Below are 26,803 nucleotides of genomic sequence, written 5' to 3' on the forward strand. Positions count from 1 at the left end.
ACACAGTAGGGGAAGGAGAAGGGGATGAATTGAGAGAGTAGCATTGAAACATATACATTACCATATGTAAACTAGATAGCTAGTGGGAAGTTGCTGTATAATACAGGGAGCTCAGCTCAGGGCTCTGTGATAACGTAGAGGGGTGGGATGGGGTGGGGAGTGGGAGGGAAGTTCAAGAGGGAGGGGACATATGTATACTTATGGCTGATTCATGGTGTTGTATGGCAGAAACCAACACAACATCCTTCAGTTAAAAACAAATAAATAGAAAAAAGAGGTAGGAGGTTGTCTAAGGGCAGAGTGTATCTATCCCTCTGGCAAGCTCATGTGATGTCTATCTTCAAGATTTAATAGATAGATAGAGGCTGGGTCCTCTATATATATTATAATGCCCTTTGTACTCCTCTTCTATCCAGCAATCTCAGGTCCATTTAACATCTCCCCTCATTTTCCAACAGAGAATGAGGTCAAGAGGTCAATTCCCTCTAACTTACACTGATTTTTTTTTCTTTCTTTAGCCTTCTGTGATATTTTCTATCTCAATTTAAGTTGACATTGTAGTTAATTGTAAAAAAAAAAAATGCCCATAATTCTCCTCTCTTCCCATAAAGGAGTAGAATCCATTTACTCACTCCTTCAATCTAGGTTAGTCATTGACTTATTTTGGCAAATGAAACATTAGCACATGTGATGCCAGCAATATTTGACATGAGCTTGCACTTTCCTGGGTCCCAAATATCCCCTGGAGCAGAGCACGGTAACCCACTCCAGTGTTATTGCCTGGAGAATCCCATGGACAAAGGAGCTTGAATGGCTACGGTCCATAGGGTCGAAAAGAATTGGAGACGACTGAAGCAACCTAGCATGCATGCATGCACTTCGAGGCTTAGTTCCTTGCTTCTCTTGGAATCTTGCTGCTTATGAACGTACCTAAACTAGCCTGCAGGATGATGAGACATTGTATGGCTAAGTCAAACCCATCACCCCCAACCATCAGAAAATGAGTGAGATTGTCTGGGACCACCACGCCTAGTCAAGCCACGACCTGATCCCTGACACACGAAAGAGCCCATTGGAGATCAGCTAAGGCCGTCCCAGACCATAACTGCCCAGCAGATTCATAAGCCAAATAAACAGTACAGTTTTAAGCCACTAGGTTATAGTCTTAAAATATTTGTTTTAAAAAAAAAAAAAATCAGTGACCTGGCACAAGGTCAATAAACAGCCAACTCAGTTGTGGACACCTTTTATTTCTTAACCTCAGAGACACAAAATGAATATAGGCAGTGGAAAAATCTTGAAGGACCACATAAAAATTCCATTATGTCCAAACTACTTAATAAGAAAATGCATCTATTTCTATGAGGCAATATATTCGGAATTTAAAACAACTGGCTTTAAAAAATGCAGCTAATTTTGTAGTTTGGAGATTTCAAAAATATGACTTGATCTTCATACTTGAATAGAGCAAACTTCAGAACTCTAGTATCTGTATCAGTTTTCTGTTGACTCTTGCTGCATAAAAAACCGTCCCCAAATTTACTAGTTAAATTGAACACTAATTTCAATTCTTTCTAATATAGTAGAAACACAAAATGTTTATTATATTAAGGCCACTTTGAGGATTTCCTGTTCCTTCTATTAAAATTATTTTAAAGTAAATTTTTAATTTATCTAATACAGTAAAACACTTTGTAGCTGACTTAGGCTAAAGATGCATCATGTCAGAACTCTAAATAAAACTATAATGCAGGTAATTATTTTATCTGTGAAATTCAATGGCAAGCTGCCTGACGATAGGAACCGTCTGGGTCTGATGTGTTAGGCAGCAATGAACTCCCAAAGTTTATCCTAGGATATTTCCAGATTCAAGTGGCTAAAGGAGTCCTTAGTTATGAAGTAAAGTTAAAACTCACAACTACTAAAATATCTAGTTTCATATCAATGAACTGAACATTTACTCACTTTTAATCTCGTGCAATAAACTGTATGCCTCTAATTTGACATAAAATTTATCTTGTAGTTCATTTACCCTATTCTTAGTATTTTTGAAAGGGTCCGTTTATTTTCCTCTTGTTACAACTCTATGGCCATTGTGTAACAAAATGGGAAATACATTGTTGAACAAACTGAATACAACAAAGTAGTAATGGCAGGGTGGTGTATTTAAATTGTGAGATTTAGAGTCAGACAGACCTTGGTTGGAGTCCAAGCTCTGCCACTTACTACTAATTATGCAACTCTGAATAAATTACTCAACTACTCTTAGCCTCAGTTTTTCTTCTCTAAAAAAAAAATGGGGGGGGGAATACACTGAAGTAATGAGAAGGATTAAATAATGTGTGTAATAGGGGACATAAGAGGATTTTGGGGGTGATGGAAATATTAATATTCTGTATCATGATTGTAATGGTAACTCGTGATATGACTACTGCATTTGTCAAAATTCATGGAACTGTACACCAAAAGGTATGAATTTCTGAATGTCAAGTATACCTCAGTAAGCCTTACTTTTAAAATATAATAATAAAAATTTTAAATGCATATAAAGTAATTAGCACAGTGTTTGACACTTAGTAAGTGCATAATAAATTATAGTTTTGTGGGGCTATATAGAATTATGAAACATTTATTCTTTCATTGTCACAGCAATGATTCTCCCCATAGTTACTAAATTCCTACATCTTGGTGTACTGAATTGAAGATCAAATTCAGCATTCCTTGTATACCTCTTCTGCTCTTTAAATGTTATTAAATATCAAAGGAAAGTACCAAAGAACAGTTGCTTCCCAGGTGGTTCAGTGGTAAGAATCTGCCTGCCAAGCAGGAGACTCGGGTTCACTCCCTGGGTCAGGAAGATCTCCTGGAAAAGGAAATGGCAACCTATTCCAGTATTCTTGCCCAGAAAATCCCTGGCTCCTTTGTCCATGGGGTCGCAAGAGAGGTGGACACGACGTAACAACTAAACAGCAGCAAAGGAACAGTCAAAGAATACTTCCAGCTACAGTGCTGAATATTTTCACTTTACAAAGATCTATTAAACTCCCATTGAGGGCCGACTCTATGGGATGCAGAGAGATATAAAGATGATACATGTGTTCCTCCATCTTAAACACTTAATATATATTCATTCATTCCAAAATTGTCTTTTGAATGTCGTTTATGGGCCAAACATTTGCACTTGGAGATATATTTGGAACTGGGGGAGATAATTACTATCCTTATGAATCAGTCTTGTGGGAGAAGTGGACTTTCACCCAAGAATTACCCAAATACATATTAAAAGTCTCAAAAATAGATACAAATGTTCAGCTGGCTTGGAAATATCACAGAAAAGACAGCTGACCTGAAATTCAGCAGAGATGAGAACAAACCAAGAGTTTGTTTTGTGTGTGTGTGTGGTGCAGGAATATGGCAGATAAGAAGGTGAAAGATAGAATTCTAGTGGTAGATAAATTCTTTCTAGAAGGGATTCTCAATTCTGGATTTAAAACATGTGTTCTAGGCACACATAGGGGACAGACTTACAGACACGAGGGGTGGGGGAAGGAGAGGGTGGGATGAATGGAGAGAGCAGCATGGAAACATATATGCTACCATATGTAAAATAGACAGTCAGCGGGAATTTGCTGTATGACTCAGGGAACTCAAACTGGAGTTCTGTGACAAACTAGAGGGGTGGGATGGGGAGGGAGGTGGCAGGGGAGTTCAGAAGGGAGGAGACATATGTATACCTGTGGCTGATTCATGTTCATGTATGGCAGAAGCCAGCACAATATTGTACAGCAATTATCCTTCAATTAAAAATAAATAAAAATTTTTAAAAAACATGTGATCTATGGACAATTGGGGATGTTTGAATATGGATTTATGTTAGATAATGACGTCATGTCAATGCTGAATTTTCTGAGTGTCATAATTATACTGTGGTTATGTAGGAGATTATTCTTTTGCTTAGGAGACAGGTTGAAGTATTTATAGGTAAAAGTGTCTTGACAGCACAATATTTTCAAATAATTCAACAAAAATAATGTTGAATAAAGATGATAGATAAACAGATATAAAAGTGGCAAATTTTTACAATTTGATGAATCAGAGTGAAGAGTATATGGTTGTTTATTGTACTATCCTTTCTCTCCTTCCATTTCCCATCTCTCTTCCTTTATGCTATTGTCACATATATTACTTTAAAATATGTCATAAACCTCTCAGTCCATTTCTATTATTTTTCTTTAAATAATTATCTTTAAAAAATTTTTATTCTAGGGTAAGATTTAGGAGTTCATCGCTGCCTTACACGTCAGACTCAGACAGTTCCTGTCCTTAGGTAGCTTACCATAAAATTTCACAGATGAAATAATTATCTGAATTATGGTTTTGTTTGGTTAGTTTAAAACCACAATCACAGAAAACTAACCAAACTGATCACATGAACCACAACCTCGTCTAATCCAATGAAACTATGAGCCATGCCATTGTAGGGCCACCCAAGACGAAGGGGTCATGGTGGAGAGTTCTGACAAAACATAGTCCACTGGAGAAAGCAACAGCAAACCATTTCAGCATTCTTGCCTTGACAACCTCATGAACAGTACAAAAAGGCAAAAAGATATGACACTGCAAGATAGTCCCCAGGTCAGTAGGTGCCCAATATACTACTGGAGAAGAGTGGAGAAATAACTCCAGGAAGAATGAAGAGGCTGAGCCAAAGCAGAAACAACGCCCAGCTGTGGATGTGTCTAGTACTGAGAGTAAAATTCGATGCTATAAAGAGCAATATTGCATAGGAATTTGGAACGTTAGGATCAAGAATCAAGGTAAATTGGAAGTGGTCAAACAGGAGATGGCAAGAGTGAACATCGACATTTGAGGAATCAGTGAACTAAAATGGACAGGAATGGGCAAATTTAATTCACATGACCATTATATCTACTACTGTGGACAAGAATCCCTTAAAAGAAATGGAGTAGCCCTCATAGTCAACAAAAGAGTCCAAAATGCAGTACTTGGGTGCAATCTCAAAAATAACAGAATGATCTCTGCTCGTTTCCAAGGCAAACCGTTCAATATCACAGTAATCCAAGTCTATGACCCAAGCACTAATGCCATAGAAGCTGAAGTTGAACGGTTCTATGAAGACCTTCAAGACCTTCTAGAACTAACACCAAAAAATTAAAAAAGATGTCCTTTTCATCACAGGGGACTGGAATGCAAAGTAGGAAGTCAAGAGATACCTAGAGTAACAGGCAAGTTTGGCCTTGAAGTACAAAATGAAGCAGGTCAAAGGCCAACAGAGTTTTGCCAAGAGAACTCACTGGTTATAGCAAACACCCTCTTCCAACAACACAAGAGACATCACCAGTGGGTCAATATCGAAATCAGATTGATTATATTCTTTTCAATTGAGGATGGAGAATCTATAGAATCAGCCAAAACAAGATCATGAACTCCTTATTGCCAAATTCAGACTTAAATTGAAGAAAGTAGGGAAAACCATAGGCCATTCAGATATGACCTAAATCAAATCCCTTATGATTATACAGTGGAAATGACAAATAGATTCAAGGGATTAGATCTGATAGACAGAGTGCCTGAAGAACTATGGACGGAGGTTCATAACATTGTACAGAAGGAGGTGATCAAAACCATCCCCAAGAAAAAGAAATGCAAAAGGCAAAATGGTTGTCTGAGGAGGCCTTACAAATAGCTGAGAAAAGAAGAGAGCTAAAGACAAAGGAGAAAAGGAAAGATATACCCATTGAATGCAGAGTTCCAAAGAATAGCAAGGAGAGATGAGAAAGCCTTCCTAAATGAACAATGTAAAGAAATAGAGGAAAACAATAGAATGGAAAAGACTAGAGATTTCTTCAAGAAAATTAGAGATACCAAGGGAACATTTCATGCAAAGATGCGCACAATAAAGGACAGAAACAGTATGGGCCTAACAGAAGCAGACAATATTAAGAAGAGGTGGCAAGAATACACAGAAGAACTATACAAAAAAGATCTTAATGACCCAGATAACCATGATGGTACGATCACTGTCCTAGAGCCAGACATTTTAGAGTGCAAAGTCAAGTGGGCCTTAGGTAGCATCACTATGAATAAAGCTAGAAGAGGTGATGGAATTCCAGCTGAGCTATTTAAAATTCTAAAAGATGATGCTGTGAAAGTGCTGCACTCTATGTGCCAGCAAATTTGGAAAACTCAACAGTGGCCACAGGACTGGAAAAGGTCAGTTTTCATTCCAATCCCAAAGAAAGGCAATGCCAAAGAATGTTCAAACTACTGCACAATTGCACTCATTTCACATGCTAGCAAAATAATGCTCAAAATTCTCCAAGCTAGGCTTCAACAGTACATGGACTGAAAACTTCCAGACGTTCAAGCTGAATTTAGAAAAGGCAAAGGAACCAGAGATCAAATTGCCAACATCTGTTGGATCATAGAGAAAGCAAGAGAATTCCAGAAGAACACCTACTTCTGCTTCATTGACTATGCTAAAGCCTTCAAAGAGATGGGAATACCAGACCATATTACCTGCCTCCTGAGAAATCTGTGTGCAGGTCAAGAAGCAACAGTTAGAACTGGACATGAAACAATGGACTGGTTCCAAATTGGGAAAGGAGTATAACAAGACTGAATACTGTCACCCCACTTATTTAACTTATATGCAGAGTACATCATGTGAAATCTCAGGTTGGAGGAAGCACAAGCTGGAATCAAGATTGCTGGGGGAAATATCAATAATCTCAGATATGCAGATGACAACACTCTTACGGCAAAAAGTGAAGAGAAACCAAAGAGCCTCCTGATGAGAGTGAAAGAAAAGAGTGAAAAAGCTGGCTTACAACCCAGTAGTCAAAAAAAAAAAAAAATCATAGCATCCAGTCCCATCACTTCATGGCAAATAGATGGGGAAAAAATGGAAACAGTGAGAGACTTTATTTTCTTGGGCTCCAACCATTCAACCATCTCATCCTCTGTTGTGCAGGTCACTGCAGATCGTGACTGCAGCCATGAAATTAAAAGATGCTTGCTCCTTGGACAAAAAGCAATGAAAAACCTAGACAGTATATTAAAAAGCAAAGACATTACTTTGCTAATAAAGGTCTGTATAGTCAAAGCTATGGTTTTTCCAGTAGTCATGTATGGATGTGAGAGTTGGACCATAAAGAAAGCTGAGGGCTGAAGAATTGATGCTTTTGAACTGCGGCACTGGAGAAGACTCTGAGAGTGCCTTGGACTGCAAGGAGATCAAAGCAGTCAATCCTAAAGGAAACTGATCCTGAATATTCTTGGAAGGATGGATGCTGAAGTTGAAGCTCCAATCCTTTGGCCACCTGATGCAAAGACCTGACTCATTTGAAAAGACCCTGATGCTGAGAAAGATTGAAAGCAGGAAGAGAAGGGGACAACAGAGGATGAGATGGTTGGATGGCATCACCATCTGAATGGACGTGAGTTTGAGCAAGCTCTGGGAGATGGTGATGGACAGGGAAGCCTGGTGTTCTGTAGTCCATGAGGTCGCAAAGAATCAGACAGGACTGAGCGACTAAAGAACAATGGCTTTATTTAGAATTCTGACATAATGGTAGCTGTAGCTAGACCCTGGCTCTGCTCTGGTCTCCCTGATTTCCACAAACTTCTCTACCAATTGTAGTAGAACTGAAGAAGCAGCGGAAGCCAGAGAGTCAGCCTTACAGAGATACCATTGCATAAAGTCAGCCTTAATCTGTGGGAAGTAAATAATTAGTTATCAATGAAAACCTAGTTAGTTTTAGAAATATATAAGCTAACAACCCTAAAAATACGTATTTTATCAAGAAAATTTTTAACACTAAGAGTGAACAGACATTTCCATTGCACAATCTAAAACCAATGTTGCTTTGAGCTAAATATATATCCATATTAACAGAAATCTTTGTATCTAGATGTTTTCTTACAGTCACAAAATCTAGTTGTTCTCTTGTCCATGTTTAAACCTCTGTCGTGGCTGGTGATGCTAGTATTACAAACATAATTGCCATTAACCAATTTTGAGTCCTAGGAGATATACAGTAAAAATTTTCCCCTTTATTGGTATATTATTAGCAGTAATGCTTGAGCAAAGTTAAGAATGCCTTAAGAGAGTGGTTCATGGGTTAATTATAGACAATCCTCACTACATAGTTTAAGCCTGTGTATACAGTTTTAAGATTTCTCAATATGTGGCACAAAAACAGACATACAGATCAATGGAACAGAACAGAACCCAGAGGTAAACCCACACACCTATGGACAATTAATCAATTCAAGAATCAATTCAAGAAAGGAGGCAAGAATATACAATGGAGAAAAAATAATCTCTTCAGCAAGTGGTGATGGGAAAGTTGAACAGCCACATGTAAATCAATGAAGTTAGAACACACCCTCCCATCATACACAAAAATAAACTCAAAATGACTCAAACACTTAAATATAAAACAAGACAGAATAATACTCCTAAAACAGAACATAAGAAAACATTCTCTGATATAAATCATTCAAATGTTTTCTTAGGTCAGAAAATACACATGCAGGCCTATGTTCACAGCAGCACTATTTACAATAGTCAAGACATGGAAATAACCTGAATGCCCATCAACAGATGAATGGATAAAGGAGATATGATATACATATACAATAGACTATTACTCAGCCATTTAAAAGAATGAAATAAAGCCATTTGCAGCAACATGGATGGACCTAGGGATTATGATACTAAGAAAAGTAAGTCAGAAAGAGAAAGACAAATACCATATGACATCACTTGTAAGTGAAATCTAAAACACAATACAAATGAACCTATCTATGAAACAGAAACAGACTCAAAGATATAGAGAACAGACTTGTGTTTGTCAAGGGGAAAGCAGGGTAAGGGAGGGACAGATTAGGAGTTTGGGATTAGTAGATGCAAGCTATTATATATATGATGGATAAACAAGAAAGTCCTACTATATAGCACAGATAACTATATTTAGTTCTGTGATACATAACAATTGAAAAGAATATATATATGTATAACTGAGTCACTTTGCTGTACATCAGAAATTAACACAACATTGTAAATCAACTATACTTCAATAAAATTTTTTGAAAAGATTTCTCAATATGGAGATTTAGTTTATTACAATGATCCTATGTCATGTTTATTTCAGTACCTTTGATGGCTACAAATTTATTCTTCAAGGACTTTTTTAAAAAATACAACCATGAGTTATCCAAAGGCAAATATAGTAAATGATCCAAATACGTATTTTTTCCAGTAGAAGGGGTGATAGAAATTAGCTATAATTATAAAGCAATGTGAATTGTTTGTCTTTTATGTTTCTTTAACTGGTTTTAAAGACAAATGCCAAAGAGTTTTATTGATGCTTCAAGTAATTACATTATTGTTTAACAAATGTGTAGCCTTCTCGAGTTTCAACTTTGAGGAACAACATAATTTACATTTCATTATTTTTTTTTAGAACTCACCTAACTTTACAATTGTAACTTTTAGCTAATGGCCTTAATTCTAGTAGTTCATTTTAGCTATAAGAAACATTTAGTGGTAATTGGAAGCTAACAATGGAATTTTTTTAAGAGCTCAAAAATATATTTTATTTATCTTTATTGAAGTATAGTTGATTTACAATATCATGTAAGTTTCAGGTGTACAGTACAGTGATTCATATTTTTTTGCAGATTATATTCCATTATAGATTATTATAAGATATTGAGTATAATTCCCTGTGCTATAAAGTAAATCTTTGTTGCTTATCTGTTTTATGTTTAGTAGATTGCATGTGTTAATCCCATGCTCCTTATTTGTCCCTCCTCCCACCTTTGCTACGATAAATTTGTTTCCTATGTCTGTGAATCTGTTTGTATACAGATTCATTATTATTATTATTTTTAGATACCACATATAAATGATATCACAAAGTATCTTTCACTGTCTGACATTACACTAACCATAATGTTCTCTAAGTCTATCCATGTTGTTCCAAATGGCAATATTTAATTCTTCTATGGCTGAGTAATATTCCATTACACACACACACACATATCTATCACATCTTAAGCCAATTGTCTATTGATGGGCAACACTGTTATTGTTAATAAACACATCCTTCATTCAGTTAATAAGCAGGTCTCAGGGCTACATGGGACCTGAAACATGCTTGAGGAGTGCAACACATAAAACTAATAAATATTAAATGATTAGGGTCAAAATTTAAAAGTTGCTGCTTTAATGTGAGCCTTTAATAATTATTTTATTAGCTTACTAATCTAATGTATAAAAATGAATATATTTTATTTTTGTCTCCTTTCTTGGCTGTGCCTTAGTCCAGCATTATTCCTTTGTTCCTTAATCCTGAATCTTGGCCTAAATAACTAATCAGGACAACACGAATACCTGATTTACATTCAAACTGCTTGGAGACAGTCCTGTCCTGCAACTAACATATGGTGATCCACATACCACCTAAGTTAAGCACTGCCCATTGTAGTAAATTGAGAATATTATGTAATTTTTCCAGCTGAATAAAGACTTTGCAAGAGAAGACATAATTATTATATGAGGAAACAGAAAAAAATATTTCTTCTCATATGCAATGCTTATTAAATTGCATGCATTATATAGTACTGGATTTTTTTCTTCATATTTATATTATTCCAGAAAAGGATTTAAGGTAGGTGAGTAAACTATATTACTCATAAGCAATAGGCTGTATAGGTTGATTTTCCCACTCAAAAATATAATTTCATACACTGTGAAAGCATAATAAAAGTAGCTTAGATATTTAAGCAACCAGATTCAAACGCTACTGACATGGCTTGCTGTTGTTTAGTTGCTAAGTTGTGTCTGACCCTTTTGTGATCCCATGAACTGTAGTTTGCCAGGCTCCTCTGTCCATGGACTTTCCCAGGCAAGAATACTGGAGTGGGCTGCCATTTCCTTCTCCAGGTGATCCTCCCGACCCAGGGACTAAACCCATGTCTCCTGCATTGCAGGCAGATTCTTTCCTCTGAGCCATCAGGGAAGCCCCACTGAGCTTGCTAGTTTATACATGGTAATGTATACATGGGACAATCTAGCCCATCAGTTACTATATTTAGCATCCAGAGCAATTCATATCAATGTGGGCTAATTATTCTGACTAAACGGATCCGTCAATTCAACTCAAAAGTTAGTATTTTGATTTCCCTCCTAGTGAACTGACATTGTCTTTGTGATGTACCCATTATCTAAATTATGGCATTCCAGATGAAGCCCATAGTAACAGATCTTAAACCTCAACCCCCACTGACCAACATTTTCCCTTCAATCAGTCACTATTTCTCCTTCTCACCCCCTCCTTTCCATCCCATACCATTCTTTCTTGTCATTTCTCAGTTGCTGTAGTAGCTTTTCAGATGCTCCCGTCACCACCAATACGGGTCAAAAACCCCTTCATGCTGTGGTCTGAGGAAGTTTCCCAAACCACAAATCTGATCATATCACATCCTTAATAGAAACCCTTCAAAATGCCTCCCTTGTGGTTACAGCGGGAGCTTTAGAACCTTCTTTATGTAACCAATTGGAAGCAATACGCACAGTACAAGGCACACATACTAATTCACAATGTGCATATATATGCATGACTGAAGTAAAAGTTTTATGGAGCAAACTTACCCTTAATTCGTGTGGTGCACTCTGATATTTCCTATTCTATTTGATTCTTCTGTCCTATAAAATTCAATTTCACACACACAAAAATTATTGATTCCAAACTGTAGTGCTGAAGAAGACTCTTGATAGTCCCTCGAACAGCAAGGAGATCAAACCAGTCAATCCTAAAGGAAATCAACCCTGAATATTCATTGGAAGGACTGATGCTGAAGCTCCAATCCTTTGGCCACCTGATGCAAAGAGCTGACTCATTGGAAAAGACCCTGATGCTGGGAAAGACTGAAGGCAAGGAGAAGGGGACAACAGACGATGAGATGGTTGGATGGCATCACCAACTCAATGGACATGAATTTAAGCAAACTCAGAGAGATAGTGAAGGACAGAAAAGCCTGGTGTGTTGCAGTTCCTGGGGTCACGAAGAGTTGGACAAGACTTAGTGACTGAACAACAACAACAAATTGATCTCGCAAACCACTAATAGATCATAAGGTATGGTTTGAAAAATGCTGATCTAGAGGATAAAGTTTAAACTATTTACCTCTGTTTCCAAGCCTTCTTCTGATAGAGATCTGGATGACAATTCTGGGTTCATTCATTCATTATCTCACCAATAAATAGCTGACCAAAGCTTACTCACTCACTACCTGTCCGGCCCTAGGCCCTAGTGGAGTAAAGGCTCAGTGCTGACCAGAGGAGTTCACTATTTTGTGGAACACAGACGAGCACAAAGGCTATTACCATTCAGTGATGAAATAAAGGTAAGACTCAGCCGACGCAATTAATTCCTTCCCCAAAGGAATCATCAGCACAACAGGCTAGCGGACTCAGCTTCAAGCACCCGGCTGTCTATAAACACATTTCAGAGATCTGTCGGTGATTTTTAAGAGGCACGCCAACGTTATGGATTTTTGTTTCCTCTAGTGATTTGTAATATGCGTTTTATGATTGGAAGCTTTTCTGTACAACACTCCAACAAACATTTCGGTTTTAAATTCAAAAAAAGAAGACGACTCGCCGGCAGGCGCTCCAGCTCGGCTCGGGCTCCCACAGCCTCCCCCGCCGCACCCCCTCCCCGCCTCCCACACTCGCCAAACTCGCTGTGACACCAACCAGGGCTGCCCCCCGCCACCACCCCACTCCGTACCCCCGGAGCACACCGCTCACTGCGCCCCTTGCCACCTCCCCGCCGCCCCGCCCCGCGCTCGCGCCGCGTTCCCTTCCCCTGGCCACTCGCTCCCTCCCACCCCAGCACCCTGAAGCCCCGCACCCTGGAGGAGGAGGTCCGGACGCAGCTTGCCAGGGGCCTCCCTGTGGACTTTAAACCCAGAGAACTCTACCCGGCCTTCAGGGCGTTCGAGGGGTATGAAGGGTCCCTGACCAAGCTCTCATAGAGCAGCCTGCGGGTGTTGTGATCCGTGACAGCCGGGCTGGAGCAGAAGCCGTCAGAACGCATGTATTCGCTTTGATCCTGAGAACCCGCAGACTTTGAGGCTAAAGTTTGCCAAAGCCAACAACAAGACGGCCAAGAACAAGCTTATGGCCACACCAAACCCCACCAACGCCCACCCCGCCCTAGAGCGCCCTTCAGCGTATGGGACCCCTAAGACCTGATCCCCCAATGCCCGCATCCTTGGACGGGCAGGGCCCCCTACCTTCTGCCCACCATGGAGCTGACTCCCACCATCTCACTTACTGTGCTCACCTGCCCAGCTGTCACTGCTCAGAGGACGTAGGTCAGGAGGTGCTCTCCCATTTTCAGGATGAAGAAACTGATGCCCAGGGTGGTGCTGGTACATTTCCTCTGACATCACCCGCGGGGATGGAAATCTGGTCAGTTCTGTTAGTTCTTCAGTCTTGTCACCGCAGCACGAAGCCCCGGCCCCACCGGGAGGAAGCTGCCCTGAGCTTCCACTGCCCCCAGGCGCCGGACCTGGCAGAGCTGCAGCTTTCTTCTGAAGACTGAATTTTAAGGCCTGTTTCAGTGGACTGTTTCCTGCTTCCTTTCTCTCCCCTTCCTCAGCCCTGCCATGGCCCCCAAGTCCCTCTCCAAGGCCTCATGGTAGGATTCATAGTCTTCTCACCAGGATTGTCTGGCACCCTGCCGTGCCAAGTCACTTCAATTGTGTCTGACTCTTTCCAATCCTATGGACCATAACCTACCAGGCTCCACTGTCCATGGCATTTTCCAGGCAAGAATATTGGAGTGGGTTTCCATGCCCTCCTCCAGGGGATCTTTCCGACCCAGGGATCGAAACCGTGTCTCTTAAGTCTCCTTCACTGGCAGGCATATTCTTTAGGGCTACCTGGGAAGACACCCAGACCCAACTCAGAGACCTGACCAAAGTTGTTTCCACAGCTCTACCTTGAAGACATCAAGCGTTTAATCCTGCATGTTTTCCAGCATGAGTTAAGACACTTAAACTTGTGGATGTGAGTGCACCGTTTGTTCTCACATTGTGTCACCACAGCAACAGGTCCTGACCACTAAGGGTTCATCATTCCCTGTTCTTCTCCCCACATCCTTCCCCTGCACCCAGCCCACCTCAGTGAGGACCAAGTCCTGCAGCTAGTTCCACCCAGTGCCCTTCAGCTAGCACCCCTCACCACCCCACTCACTTCCTGGCTGAACAGAAAGGACCACCCAGCCAAGGGAGAACCTTTTCTTGGTCATTTCAATAATCGAGGTCCTATGCTTCCTCCTCCTCAGAGGGGCCAACAGCCAGATAAGAAAACCCTTTCTCTGCCCTTTTGCTTACCTCGCTCTCCACCCCCACCCCTACCCCTGCCACGGCTCATCCTTCTTTCCAAATTTTAAAACGAACCAAAAGTGAAAGTATTTTTGTAGCCTCTGTAACAAAATATTAGTGCTACATAAAGGAGAAGAAAAAACTGTAAATACAGCCTGTTAAGGCAGCACATAGTGGAGATATTTGGGGCGCTGCTGGGGGAAGTAGAAAGACTTCCCAGAGGAACACACCTCTAAACTGACACCTAACAGAAAAATAGACATTAATCAGGAAAAAGAAGTGGTGAGAGGTAGAGTCCCAAGCAGAAGAACAGTTTGTATAACACTGAGGTGATAGTGGCAGGACCTTTTTGAAGAGTAAAGTGTTTCTGTGAAGCTGGAGAGAGCTCAGGGATATATGATAGAAGATAAGGATGGAGGGGCGTGGAATGTCCCATGGAGTGTGTTGAAAGCCACACTTGCTCTTTTAGGCCAGGGTTTCCAGATCTAGCCCAGGTAGCCCGAGGGCCCCACAGAGGTCCTTGGCACTGCAGGGAGAGGCAAGGTCAAGGCCAAGCAGGCTGGGCTCTCCTGAACCAGAGCAGCAGTGACACAATATCGGCACTGGGACTACGAATTCCCAGTACTGGATAGTGTGGAAAATGGATCTGAGGACGGCCGAATGGACAGGTGTTCCAAACTGGGGGTGTGGCAGAAAGAAGAGTGGGAGCAATGCAGAGTCAAGAGAAGGAAAAGACAGCACAGGGGATTGACTTCCTGAACAAGTCCCCATCTTTAAACTCACTGCGTCTTCTGTTCCCTTTGCTTGGAACAGGAGTTCTTAAGCTTACTTATTCTTTCACAGTGAATCCCTTGGACAATCTGGTGAAGCCTATGGACTTTTCTCAGAGTAATATAGTTAAATGCATAAATGTACATATTATTACATAGACGAACATGTTACTATGAAGACGTACATGTTACTATTGTATAATCTTATACAATTATCAGAATATTAGGAAAACAAATTTGTGTTATATAGTATTTAATAAATCACAAATTCTTGCAGTGAGTCTAATTCCTATAGTAATTTCAAAGTAGCAATGTGTGTAAATTAATATTTGGAGAATCTGAGTCAAATGCAATATGAATATATCTATGTTTCTATTGGTGAAAAGTTCCAAGTATTGCTAACACTACTCCAGTGTGTGACCTATATTTATAATGGAAAAAAAAATGTTAAATTTCAAACTGGAAGTTAGTGAAAATAAAGATATACTCATTTTCTTTTCCCAATTCTTCAAGGCCCTTAATTTGAACCATGGACCCCTTGGTAGAGCCCCTTGCTTAAAGCCCTTTCTTACCTTGTCCATGAGTTGTATCTATCCTCTAAGATTTATTTTATATGTTACTACGTGTTCTCAAAGATAAGTTCCCATAACAGTTGTACATAGTTCTATTACAGCCTGTGAGGAACTGTTGTTATCATGTGTTGACTAATCAGTTCTCTACCAAACTGGAATGTGAGTCCCTTGAGGGAAGAAATTACTTCTGATACATCTTAGCATCAAGAGTACCTGGTACAGCCATGCACATAAAAGCCTATTAGGTGAATGAGCACACTGTTCCGTGAGAACACTAATCACTTTATATACTGCTGGGAAAGTGTGGAGATGGGGGAGAAGATGATGCTTTATTTGTATGTGTCTTTCCGGGATAAAGAAATTTCACGTTATGGTTGTTATGGTTCAATGAAAAGAATGTTAGAAAACCTGCCTAGAACAAGGCAGTGAATAAAATCAGGGTGCATAAATGGTGGGTGGAAATGTGTGGCCAGCAGAACATGAAAGCTTCTTGTTTCATTTTTCCCTTTGCTCAAACGGCAACATAGTCGAGATGAACTGTTTTTCTAGGGAGAAATTGGAATGATGGGACAAGAAGCAGTCTTGGAGGCCTGTGAGAGGTGAAGGGCTGGGCTACCTGAAGCTTGCTTCTTCACTTCAGTTTCTCAGTCATCAGAAACGAAGGGGAGTTTACTGTGAGGCTAAATTTCCAGGTCTCTTCATTCACATGGGCCCTCTCTAGGGTCACTTAATTTTGTTATTTGTAATTTCTTTGTAAATATGTGTATTTTCCAAAGAGCACCTCCCAAATTGTATGAGCACTGAGATTCTGGTTAGAGTATTAGAAAAAGGTTATGGAATTGTGCCCAGCACATAGCATGCTCTGTAAACATTAACCAGCTAACTAACTAATGTATATGATGAACTGTCTAACCTCCTGTCATAGGGTCTCTTACATTTGCAGAATAAAATACACTCTTGCCTGGAGAATCCCAGGGACGGTGGAGCCTGGTGGGCTGCTGTCCATGGGGTCGCACAGAGTCGGACACAACTGAAGCGACTTAGCAGCAGCAGCAGCAGCGGCAGCACAGCGTTCAGGCATGAACATGTTTCATCCCTGCTTTCGATCATTCTTTATTCCTTTCCTGAAATACCTTCCCCTTCTCTCTCTTTCCCCTAAATCATGACAGTCCTGTAAAGCCCAAGGTAATAAGTGGATCATAGAACTCAGTGATGGCTATAGAGCATTTCAGTGGTAGTGTTTAGAAAAACATGAAAAATAAACCATGGCATATGTATGGTAGTGATACCACTTAAGAAGAAAGTTAAAGGAGAAAGACATGGGCTGACCATGCCATCAGATTTGGGAGGTGAATGTGAAAGGGTAATGGTTATAAAATGAGCTTTAAAAAAATTCAGCAGTTATTCCACAACTTTATTTCTAGGCAAACTGAATACCTAAATTAAAAGAAAATTTCGGTGTTTTAAACCATCCCACTTGTCCCTAAAATTGAGAGAGCCTTTAGGAATATAGCATCTCTGGGATGACAATTCCAATATTTAATGTATGTGGACAAATTACCCCAGAGAAAGGCCCTGACACAAGAGTTGTTGATGTGGACCATCAACAATTTTTTAAAAAGTCTTTACTGAATTTGTTACAGTACTACTTGTTTTATGTTTTGGTTTTATGGCTGAGAGGCATGTGGGATCTTAGCTCTCTGACCAGGGAGCGTGCACTGCCCGCGCTGCAAGGTGGAGTCTTAACCACTGCACTACTAGGGAAGTCCCAAGAGTTGTTGGTAAATGCACATCTTAAAAAAAAAATTAGTACCTTTTAAAGTAAAACAGAGAACTCCTCCAAATATTTAACTCGGTGTAATTAAATGTGACTTTCATTTGAAACCTTACTTAAAAAACACTGCAACCTGCAAAGACATGAAGAAAATTTAAATAGATATTACTAACTGAAAGAAGCCAAGCTAAAAGGCATAATATAGTAACCATTAATAAACTATGAAACAAAATGCTTTAAAAAGTGCCACTGCAGTCATGACTTCTAATTCTAAACTTTTAAGACATTTTTTTCCCCTTAACTATTCTTTTCACCTTGTCTTGCATTCTTGCTTAATTTCTAAGTAATATTCTGTTTCCCAGACAACATAGTAAGCAGTTCTAAGACAGAAGCAGAATTGTGACTGTGATTCCTGTGTTTTCCTTATAGTCTGGGGGAGAGGGCGTTTCCAGGAGAAGGAACAGGGTCAGGAAAGTCACAGAACGTGAGGCAGAGGTCAGAGAGAGACCAGGGAGCAAGACAAGTGATGGGTGATGAAGCTGAAAACTGGATAAGGTTAGTCCAAGAGGTTTGGATTTTATTCTGTAGGCAGTGAGGACTTGGTTTTCATAAAAACAGAGCAGTGACACATTAGAACTGTGCTAAAGAAGATTATTCTGGCAGCAGATTGTAAAAAGGGTTGGTGCAGAGGAGGGGAGGCACAGCGTCTGATGGACATAAAAGCACCAGCTCCTGTTTATTGCGAGCTCACTATGTACCAAGCACTGTGATGAATGTTTTATGTGCATTATCCTACCTAATCTTCATAACAAGTCTATGAAGCAGGTGCCACCATTATTCTCATTCAAGCATGAGGAAAATGGAGAAGTGGAGGCTTGGAGAAGTTACATAAGTGTCAAATTCTTGGGTGTGTGACCTGTTGTACGACACAGGGCCTGCTGTCACTATCTTGAAATTCGTTTTCATAACGAAGGGCCCTCATTTTCATTTTGCACTAGCCCTGTGGAATTTTGTAGCCATTATTAAATAATTTCATCTAGGGCTACGCAGGTAATAAATGTCAGACACAGGATTTAAGAGTGCATGTCCTCAGCTATAGAGGTTCGCAGGTGGTACAGTGGTAAAGAATCCACCTGCCAATGCAGGAGATGCAAGCGATGCAGTTTTGATCCCTTGGAGTAGGAAATGACAACCCACTCCAGTATTATTGCCTGGAAAGTTCCATGGACAGAGGAGCCTAGAGGGCAAAAGTCTGTGGGGTTAAAAAGAATCGGACACGACTGGGCAGGCACGCACGTCCTCAGCTATGCTATACTGCACTAGCTTATGATCCAGGAACAAAGGGAATGGATTTAAAGGAATTTTGTCAATACTGACAGTTTAGAAAGTGTTTTTTTTTATTAAAATAATTTTGTTGTGAAAACTTTTTAAGGATTTCACAAAATCTCTTGAGATAACCAGAAGTTCCCTATTGGGAAACAAGCCTATTACATCACTCAGGGTGCTGTTGACTGGCCTTGCTGGTAGGGGAGCTCCGAGCTTTGTATCAGGTTGATTGTGACACCTGGTGACAGCAATGTGTTATTGCAAGGATTTCTTTTTCTGTTTCAGGAATCAGGCTGTTCAGTCTGGTTTTGTTTTTGTTAAGACTTCCCCTTAAATTTTACACTTCCCAGACTGTTTTTCTGTTTTTGGAAACGCAAATTGAAAAACTGCCTTGACTGACTTTCCCCAGTTTTTAATAGGGGCTGTTCATAGAAAAATATTCATATAGGAACCATCACATAATCTAATCCAAAGATTTTTTAAGAATAATGTTAATTGGGGGGACCAAAAATTAAAACATAATGCATACTAGTTATGACTGTATATATGTTTCCAAATAATATTTGGCATGTTGTTTTTATTCACTCCTACAGAATCTGTGTAGGCAAGTAGATAGAGAGTACTAACCAGAATCATAGTCTTATATTTTCAACAGAAACCCACATTTTATCTGCAGCAGTGTTAGAATTACATCTGGTACTAAATAGTTGACATGGTAGTCATAGCAAAACTGATCCAAATTGTGATTTTAAAGTATAATAATAAATTCATGTATTGAAATTTGAGGGGTTCCTTTGCTGTTGCTTAATAGTTATTTTCACTTTACCAAGCACCTAATTATGTGAACTCAAGAAATGTTTAAATGACTGAACGAAAACTTGTCACAGTGAAGGAAAAGCTATCACTAAAGTTAAAGGAGTCTATCTGCCCAGTTCCTGGATTCATTTTAGAATGCCAGCTGAATGGACACAAATGGACTGCCTATGATTGTTGAGCTCTGAAAGTCTCATAGTAATATTTGAATCCTCCAAATGTTCTCTCACCTCATAGGAGCAAATATTGTATAATGATACTTTCCCAATTTCCAAGCATGTGTCCTTAGAATTTTCTAAAGGTAAAAACTTAGATGCTGAAGTTGAAGCTCCAACACATTGGCCACCTGATGTGTAGAGCCAACTCATTGAAAAAGATCCTGAAGCAAGGAGAAGAGGGAAGCAGAGGATGAGATAATTAGATAGCATCACTAACTCAATGGACATGAGTTTGAGCAAATTCTGGGAAATAGTGAAAGACAGGGAAGCCTGGTGTGCTGCAGTCCATGGGGTCACAAAGAGTTGGACACAACTTAGCAAGTGAACAACAAAAACTTAGAACCATAAATATGATCCCAGTCACAATCAAATGTGTGTTAAATTATTCAATCTAATGCGTTCTGGCCTGGTTGTTTTGGTCTTTTGTTCAACATGAATATTTATGTGCAACTGAGGTAGGCAGTGCCTTAGAAAGACGCTTGTAGAGGAGTGTTAAGCTCCACTGCCTTCAGCATCTAGGTGGGTGATCCAGAGTCTAAATAAGTGATAGTATGGGGACAGTGGGCCACTGGAGAGGTTACTCCCAGCCCGAAAGGGGGCGACTGTAGCTCCACTCTAGCACTCAGGTGTCAGGTGGGAATGTGGGCCCAGAGCTGTCAGATTCCATGAGAAGCCAGAAATCCAAATGTTTGAAACCATTACCATTTTTTTTTTTATAATTTAAGAAACATTTTAGGGGCCTCCTTGGTGGTCTGGTGGCTAAGACACTACGCTCCCAATGAAGGGGGCCTGGTTTGGATCCCTGGTCAGGGAACTAGATCTCACGTGCTGAAACTAAGACCATATAAATAAATAACTTTTTTTTTTTTAAAGAAACATTTTCAGGGACAGAGTAGATATCTGCCACTCTTCCTTACTGACCAAGATTAATTTGATCATATATAACTTTAGGTTCTTTTCCAAAGACAAACATAGCTACTAAAGAAATTGAGGTTGGTGAGGATTAATTATTTCCCATAATCTGGATATGAGATTATAATGAAAGTCAGTTTTAGATCAGATTCCAGCGCACCCACAGACACTTATTAAACAAAACAGTTCATACAACCTGCTGTATAAGCTATGTAAGATCCCAACTCTCTGCCCTTTACAGGGCTCTCAGTATTTTGTTCTGAAAAATCTTATCTTGAGGCAGCTTTAACATCTTTCCTGTGGCTGAATTCTATAATCTCTATAGTAGACAAAAGAAAACTTAGGGATCAAGCTGCAGGCTTCATGGATTCCCACACTTTGTTCCTTCAAGAGTGGCAAGAATCTTTAAAATGTTTTAGTCAATCCACATATCTTAAATATTGCTAATTTCATAAATGAGATCTCATTTCTAACATTTATCCTACTTTTGAGAAGCCAAAAATGAAAACCTGTTTCTGACATCACTATGCTAATTAGCAAGCCATGTGGTATGGATCAGGAGAGTGGAGGGATGACAGATGTTCTTGGCAACAGCTGCTTCTGGAGTGTGGTCTTTCTGATGTGTTGGTACCTCACCACCAATGCATGGCATTCTCAGTTTGGGCAACAAGAAACGAAGCTTAAACTAGCATATGCATAGCCTCACAGTGTGTATCCCAAAGCAGGTTAGAGTACATCACGATGTCAAATTAGTGGTCCAGTTCCCACCTGTGCGACTCATTTGCAGCTGTTCATAGATGCAGATTCATATTCATCCCTGCTTTCTAGGAGTTTCCGTTGTAGACTCAGCTGAGGGGTATTGCTTGAGTAAAGATGAAAGGTTGGAAGAACAGACATGTGATTGTGTTCTGGGAATACACTGCAGAGCTGGAGACCGTACAGAAGAAGCAACAGCGCCTTCTGCAAGCAGACTACATGACTGGCACCAAGGCAGGAGGGAGCAGTGATGGAGACCCTGATTCACAGGCCACTGTGGGACTCCCACTCCACTAACAACAGAGTATTCAATCACTTTCAGCTTTCCTTGTTGATAATTTGGAAATTGACGAAGTAATAAAGGAAATCACTTTCTACCTAAACTCTAGGCTATGAGAAAGAATTTAGTTCCTAAGGGGAAAGTGATGGGAATCATAGAAGAAAGCTCATGTTCAGCTTATTTGATCTCCACATTTATTGAATGCCAGGCATTGTGCTGACATTAGGGATTAAAAAAAAAAAAAAGATTGAGAAAATGATGAAGCGCACCTAACCTAGATTGAGTGGATCAGAGAAAACTTTCTATCACCTGAACTGTCTTGCACAATGAGTGGTTTATGTGAAGTGGGAAAAGGGATCCAACAATGGGTCTGGCGGGGACAGCATTTTAGGCAGCAGGCACAGAGGGAACGCTAACACGTTAGCCTGAGTGCAAAGAGCTGCAAGACTTTGACACCATTGTAATTTAAAGTGCTTGGAAGGGAACATTAGGAAATGAGGCTAGAAAAAAGGGAAAAACCAGTCTTAGAGGGCCTTGTTGATCATGCTGAGAAACTAGAAATCTGTTCAGAAGGAACCACTAAGGCATCTGAGTTATATGGTAAGAATTCATTTCAGAGAATCTACTCTGGTTGAAATCTAAATCAAAGATAGTTGGCTCTTGGGGCAAGCGGAGCAAGACTGGCAGCATGGAGACCAGTTAGCAGGCTAGCCCAATAGTTTAGGTAAGAAGAGATGATGGTTGAAGGAAGGATTTCAGTAGGATGGGAGAATGGTTGAAGCATATTTATAAGCAGAAGGAAGAAACCAATAGTGAGGGAAATTGGAAGACAGGTTAATTGGTTGGCGTGCAATCAGAGGCATTAGAACTGAAGTAGAAGAATCAAATTTGGGTTAACTAACTTGACAGAGGATGAGATGGTTAGATGTCATCATCAACTCAATAGACATGAGTTTGAGTGAACTCCAGGGGATAGTGAAGGACCAGGAAGTCTGGCGTATGGCAGTTCCTGGGGTCGCAAAGAGCTGGACACGATTTAGTGACTGAACAACAACAACTTATAAAACTAGTAGGTTGGAGAAGAAAGAGTAGATGGGAACTTGAGGTCAGGATGTAATGGCATGTTAGAGTTCATGGGGTTAGTAGAGACACCTTAGAGTTCAGGAAGGCAGATTTAAGTAAATTTAGAGCAAAGAAAGTTGTGATCCCACAACTTTGAGTCCTACAAGTTGTAATGTGTGCAAAAATAAAACTTAGACTTTACAATTGCAAACTATTATAGTGAGAAGAAAATAAATCATATTGTTGACAGACTTCTGTGAGTCTCTCCTTTGAACCCAGAATTTTAGAGGACTTGTGTACTCCCTTTTGGTGAATGGAGGTTGATAAGTAAATTCACACAAGTCTGCCTGAGAGTCACTCAAAATGCACTGAAGCTTGGGAGAAATGGTAAGGCCAACCACAAAGGGCTCCTTAAAAGTTATGTTCATTGAAAAAAAATTAAAAAGATGCAGGGCCAATGACCAAGAGGGAAGACATAATGTTAACAAATGGAAATGTCAAAGAACAAATATAGAATTCCTTTTACGCCCAAATTTTGCTCAGGGAGCATAATCATGAGATGGGAAAGAGTCCAGCAACTGGAGCTATCTAGAAGGGAAATACGTCATGTGAAGAGTGGCTGAAAGAACTGACAGTATTTATACTGAGTGGGTTATGAGGTATGAGAACTACCTTTACATAACTGAAATGCTATTAGGACAAAGGCTATCTATTTATGTTGTAGGCTGTAAGTGGAGTAGAGGAGGCACAAGGGGAGGAAGGAAGTAAACAGGGTCAATTCTTGAATGTACAAGAAGCTGGATTTCAGTTCAGTTTAATAACTCTCCACCTATTAGGGTTCTCCAAACACAGTTGCTCCTCTCCCCCTCAACATTTTACCAGGAAAAATTTCAAGCATAACAGCGAAGTTGAAAGGATTTTACAGTGAGCACCCAAATACTAGATGCTACCATTCTACTACATAGATTCTACCATTAACTTTTTACTATCCTTGCATTATCGAATATTTATCCATCTATCCATCCCTCTATGCATCCATTAATCCACCTAATTTTTTGGATACATTTCAGAGTAAATTCCATTTAGTTTTGGCTACCATTGGGAAGGAAGGGCAACTTTATCCCAAGAGCTTTTTTTCAGAGGCTAACGGTTGTCTGCTGAGGATGCAGAGAGAGGATTTCTGCATTGATTATGTGGAGTGGACTGAACTGTGACTTTCAAATTTTTTTGACTGCTACCCATATCAAGAAATGTATTTCACATTCTTACCCAGTGTATACCACATACATATTAAGATAAAAATTTCAGGAAAAAATATTTACCTTACCATGTGTTGTTGTTTAGTTGATGTCATGTCTGACTCTGTGACTCCATGAACTGCAGCACTCTGGGCTGCCCTGTCCTTCCCTATCTCCCTGAGTTTGCTCAAATTCATAAGCCCAACAAATGGATTCATGTTCATTGAGTTGGTGATACTGTCTAACCGTCTCATCCTCTGCTGTCCCCTTCTCCTTTTGCCTTCAATCTTTCCCAGCATCAGGGTCTTTTGCAGTGAGTTGGTTCTTCACTTCAGGTGGCCACAGCATTGGAGCTTCAGCATCAGTCCTTCCAATGAATATTCAGGGTTGATTTCCTTTAGGATTGACTGGTTTGATCTCCTTGATGTCCACGGGACTCTCAAGAGTCCTCCAGCACCACAATTTGAAAGCATCTATTCTTTGGTGCTCAGCCTTCTTTATGGTCCAAGTCTCACATCTGTACATGATTACTGGAAAAACCATAGCTTTAACTATGTGGACCTTTGTTGGCAAAGCGATGTCTCAGCATTTAAATATGCTCTCCAGGTTTGTCATAGTTTTCCTTCCTTCCAAAGGAGCAAGTGTCTTTTAATTTCATGGCTCCAGTCACCATCCGCAGTGATTTGGGAGCCCAAGAAAACAAAATCTGTCACTGCTTCCACTTTCCCCCTTCTATTTGCCATAAAGTGATTGGACCAGATGTCATGATCTCAGTTTTTTGAATGTTGAGTTTTAAGCCAGCTATTTCACTCTCGTTTTCCACCTTCATCAACAGGCCCTTTAATTCCTCTTCACTTTCTGCCATTAGAGAGGCATCATTTGCATATCTGAGGTTATTGATATTTCTCCAGGCAAACTTGATTCCAGTTAGTGATTCATCCAGCCCAGCACTTCACATGATGTACTCTGCATAGAAGTTTAATAAGCTGGGTGACAATATACAGGCTTGTCACACTCCTTTCCCAATTTTGAACCAGTCAGTTGTTCCATATCTAGTTCTGTCGCTTCTTGACCTGCATACATGGGTGAAGAGTGCCAATAGTTTCTAATTTATTCACTTAAAAAATACTAGTCAGAACCCACAAAGTTGATTTGATGACCCATCAATAAGGTGTGACTCACCACTAATAAATCATTAGACTAGACAACAACCCCTAAGAAGATTCTTCTTTTACAAAGTATCCTATGGCTAATACTAGGATTTTCCTAATCTTTCCAATTATCAGGAACGATAAAGTAGCATTTACTCGGTATGCATAGCATAATATTTTGAATGGAATGTGTAATTAAAAGAATAACGTTAAATGTCTGATAAAGCTTATGGATAGATCCAATGCCAACAGCTTTTAAGAGTAAGTTTACTAATTGCTTGTTATTTTAACCAATAGGAAGACAAAAGTATATACAATTGGATGGTTGGGAGGGCTTCAGTATTCAGGTATTTTATTGTTAAATGCCTGTTAATTCATGCTGTGGCTCTGACAAAGTGAAGATGAGAAAATAGATACGAAAACATTTTGAAAACCAACGTTTTATTAACTTTACTGTGGGAAGCCAGGAGAGAGCTGCTGCGATCAAGCTCTGAGGCAGCGTTTTCGTATTTGTAAAAGTCTCTGCTCTCACAGAACTGTATAACCTCCCTAAACACCAATGACTGAAAAAGGCACAGACGAGGAGAGACCATCTGTGAACTAACCAGGGGTTTGACCGCTCGGTCCGCGCATGCTCAAGCCTGGCTCCAGCCTCCGTGCAGGGTTGGGCCGAACTCAGAGGGCGGAGTGCGGGCCACGTGGGGTCTCGTGACGTCATCTCCGGGCGCCGAGGGTGACTGGACTTGCGGTGGGCTTCCAGGGCTCCGCGGCGCTGCGGGCCGTCTCTGCTGGCTACCGGAGGGCGGAAGTGCAGCAGGGCTCGACTCCGACCTCCGCGCAGGTGCCTTCTGCGGCTGCGCGGGCCATTGGGACTCCGGGCTGGTGCATCTCGGCGGGATAGTGTGTTGGGCGCTCTCCGCCGCCCAGCGTCTTCACCTGTGCAGGAAGCCGGAGGGGAAGCCGGCGCTTCTAGTAGGGTATGTGTGTGTCTGTCACCCCAGTGTGAGGAAGTGCCCGCAGGAAGAGGGTTGGGGAAGTGCCAGGTAGGTGTGGTAAAAAGGAGGGGCTTGTGCGGCTAGAGGAGCGCTCCCCCGGGCGGTGGTGGCGGGTGAAGGTGGTTCCTCCGAGGAAGGTGGCGTTGCCCAGGCGCCGCCCCCGGAGCCCTAGCGCCGGCTGGAGGGTGTAGCCTGTGTTATCTCTGGAGGGAATACGTCCGTTCGTTTCTAAGGTAGGAAACTGGGGTCTCATCGCAGGCTCTAGAGTTTAGTTCAGGACCTGCATTTTTCGTGGAGTAGTTATTTAGATCATAGTTATTTCATAGGCAGTTCATTCTATCCGAAATCGGTGGAGTTTTCCCCAGTTTATCTTCTCAAAGCATTCATTAAGTCTCATTTTAATAATATTTAGTGCCAAAAAATCAATTTCCCTTTGGCAAAGCACTTTCATATACTTTAGTTATACTTTGGATTATTTTCAAGTCACATCTGAAGTTGAGGAGCTTAGG

At 40.5% G+C, this 26,803-nt stretch overlaps 2 protein-coding genes and 1 long non-coding RNA gene across 47 annotated transcripts in view; 1 reads left to right on the forward strand and 2 right to left on the reverse strand.

Annotated features, from left to right (window-relative positions):
* CRYBG1 (crystallin beta-gamma domain containing 1) overlaps window positions 1-12,406 on the reverse strand; it is a 242,698-nt gene extending 230,292 nt beyond the window's left edge. Inside the window, exon 1 of the mRNA XM_081526875.1 lies at window positions 12,219-12,406. The gene's annotated coding sequence lies outside the window, so the exon portion shown is untranslated. The remainder of the gene's footprint in view (window positions 1-12,218) is intronic.
* A 5,614-nt stretch (window positions 12,407-18,020) lies between these two features.
* The window catches only part of ATG5 (autophagy related 5), a 183,036-nt gene continuing 174,253 nt past the window's right edge, over window positions 18,021-26,803 (forward strand). For 18 of the 45 annotated variants that reach the window (XR_014064491.1, XR_014064489.1, XR_014064490.1 and 15 more), the window contains exon 1: window positions 26,022-26,276. The gene's annotated coding sequence lies outside the window, so the exon portion shown is untranslated. Of the gene's footprint in view, window positions 18,099-26,021; window positions 26,277-26,464; window positions 26,528-26,803 lie in introns of those variants that run through there. The other 27 variants (XR_014064494.1, XR_014064493.1, XM_081526933.1 and 24 more) reach the window with 3 other exon arrangements.
* LOC145520474 (uncharacterized) lies at window positions 23,692-26,306 on the reverse strand. The gene is made up of 2 exons (XR_014064495.1): window positions 25,905-26,306; window positions 23,692-25,221 (listed from the first exon to the last, which is right to left on the reverse strand). It is a non-coding gene; the product is annotated as an uncharacterized LOC145520474 (long non-coding RNA).

This window comes from Giraffa tippelskirchi, chromosome 9 (genome assembly GCF_054371585.1).
Source record: "Giraffa tippelskirchi isolate mGirTip1 chromosome 9, T2T-mGirTip1v1.2.pri, whole genome shotgun sequence".
Lineage (NCBI taxonomy): Eukaryota > Metazoa > Chordata > Mammalia > Artiodactyla > Giraffidae > Giraffa > Giraffa tippelskirchi.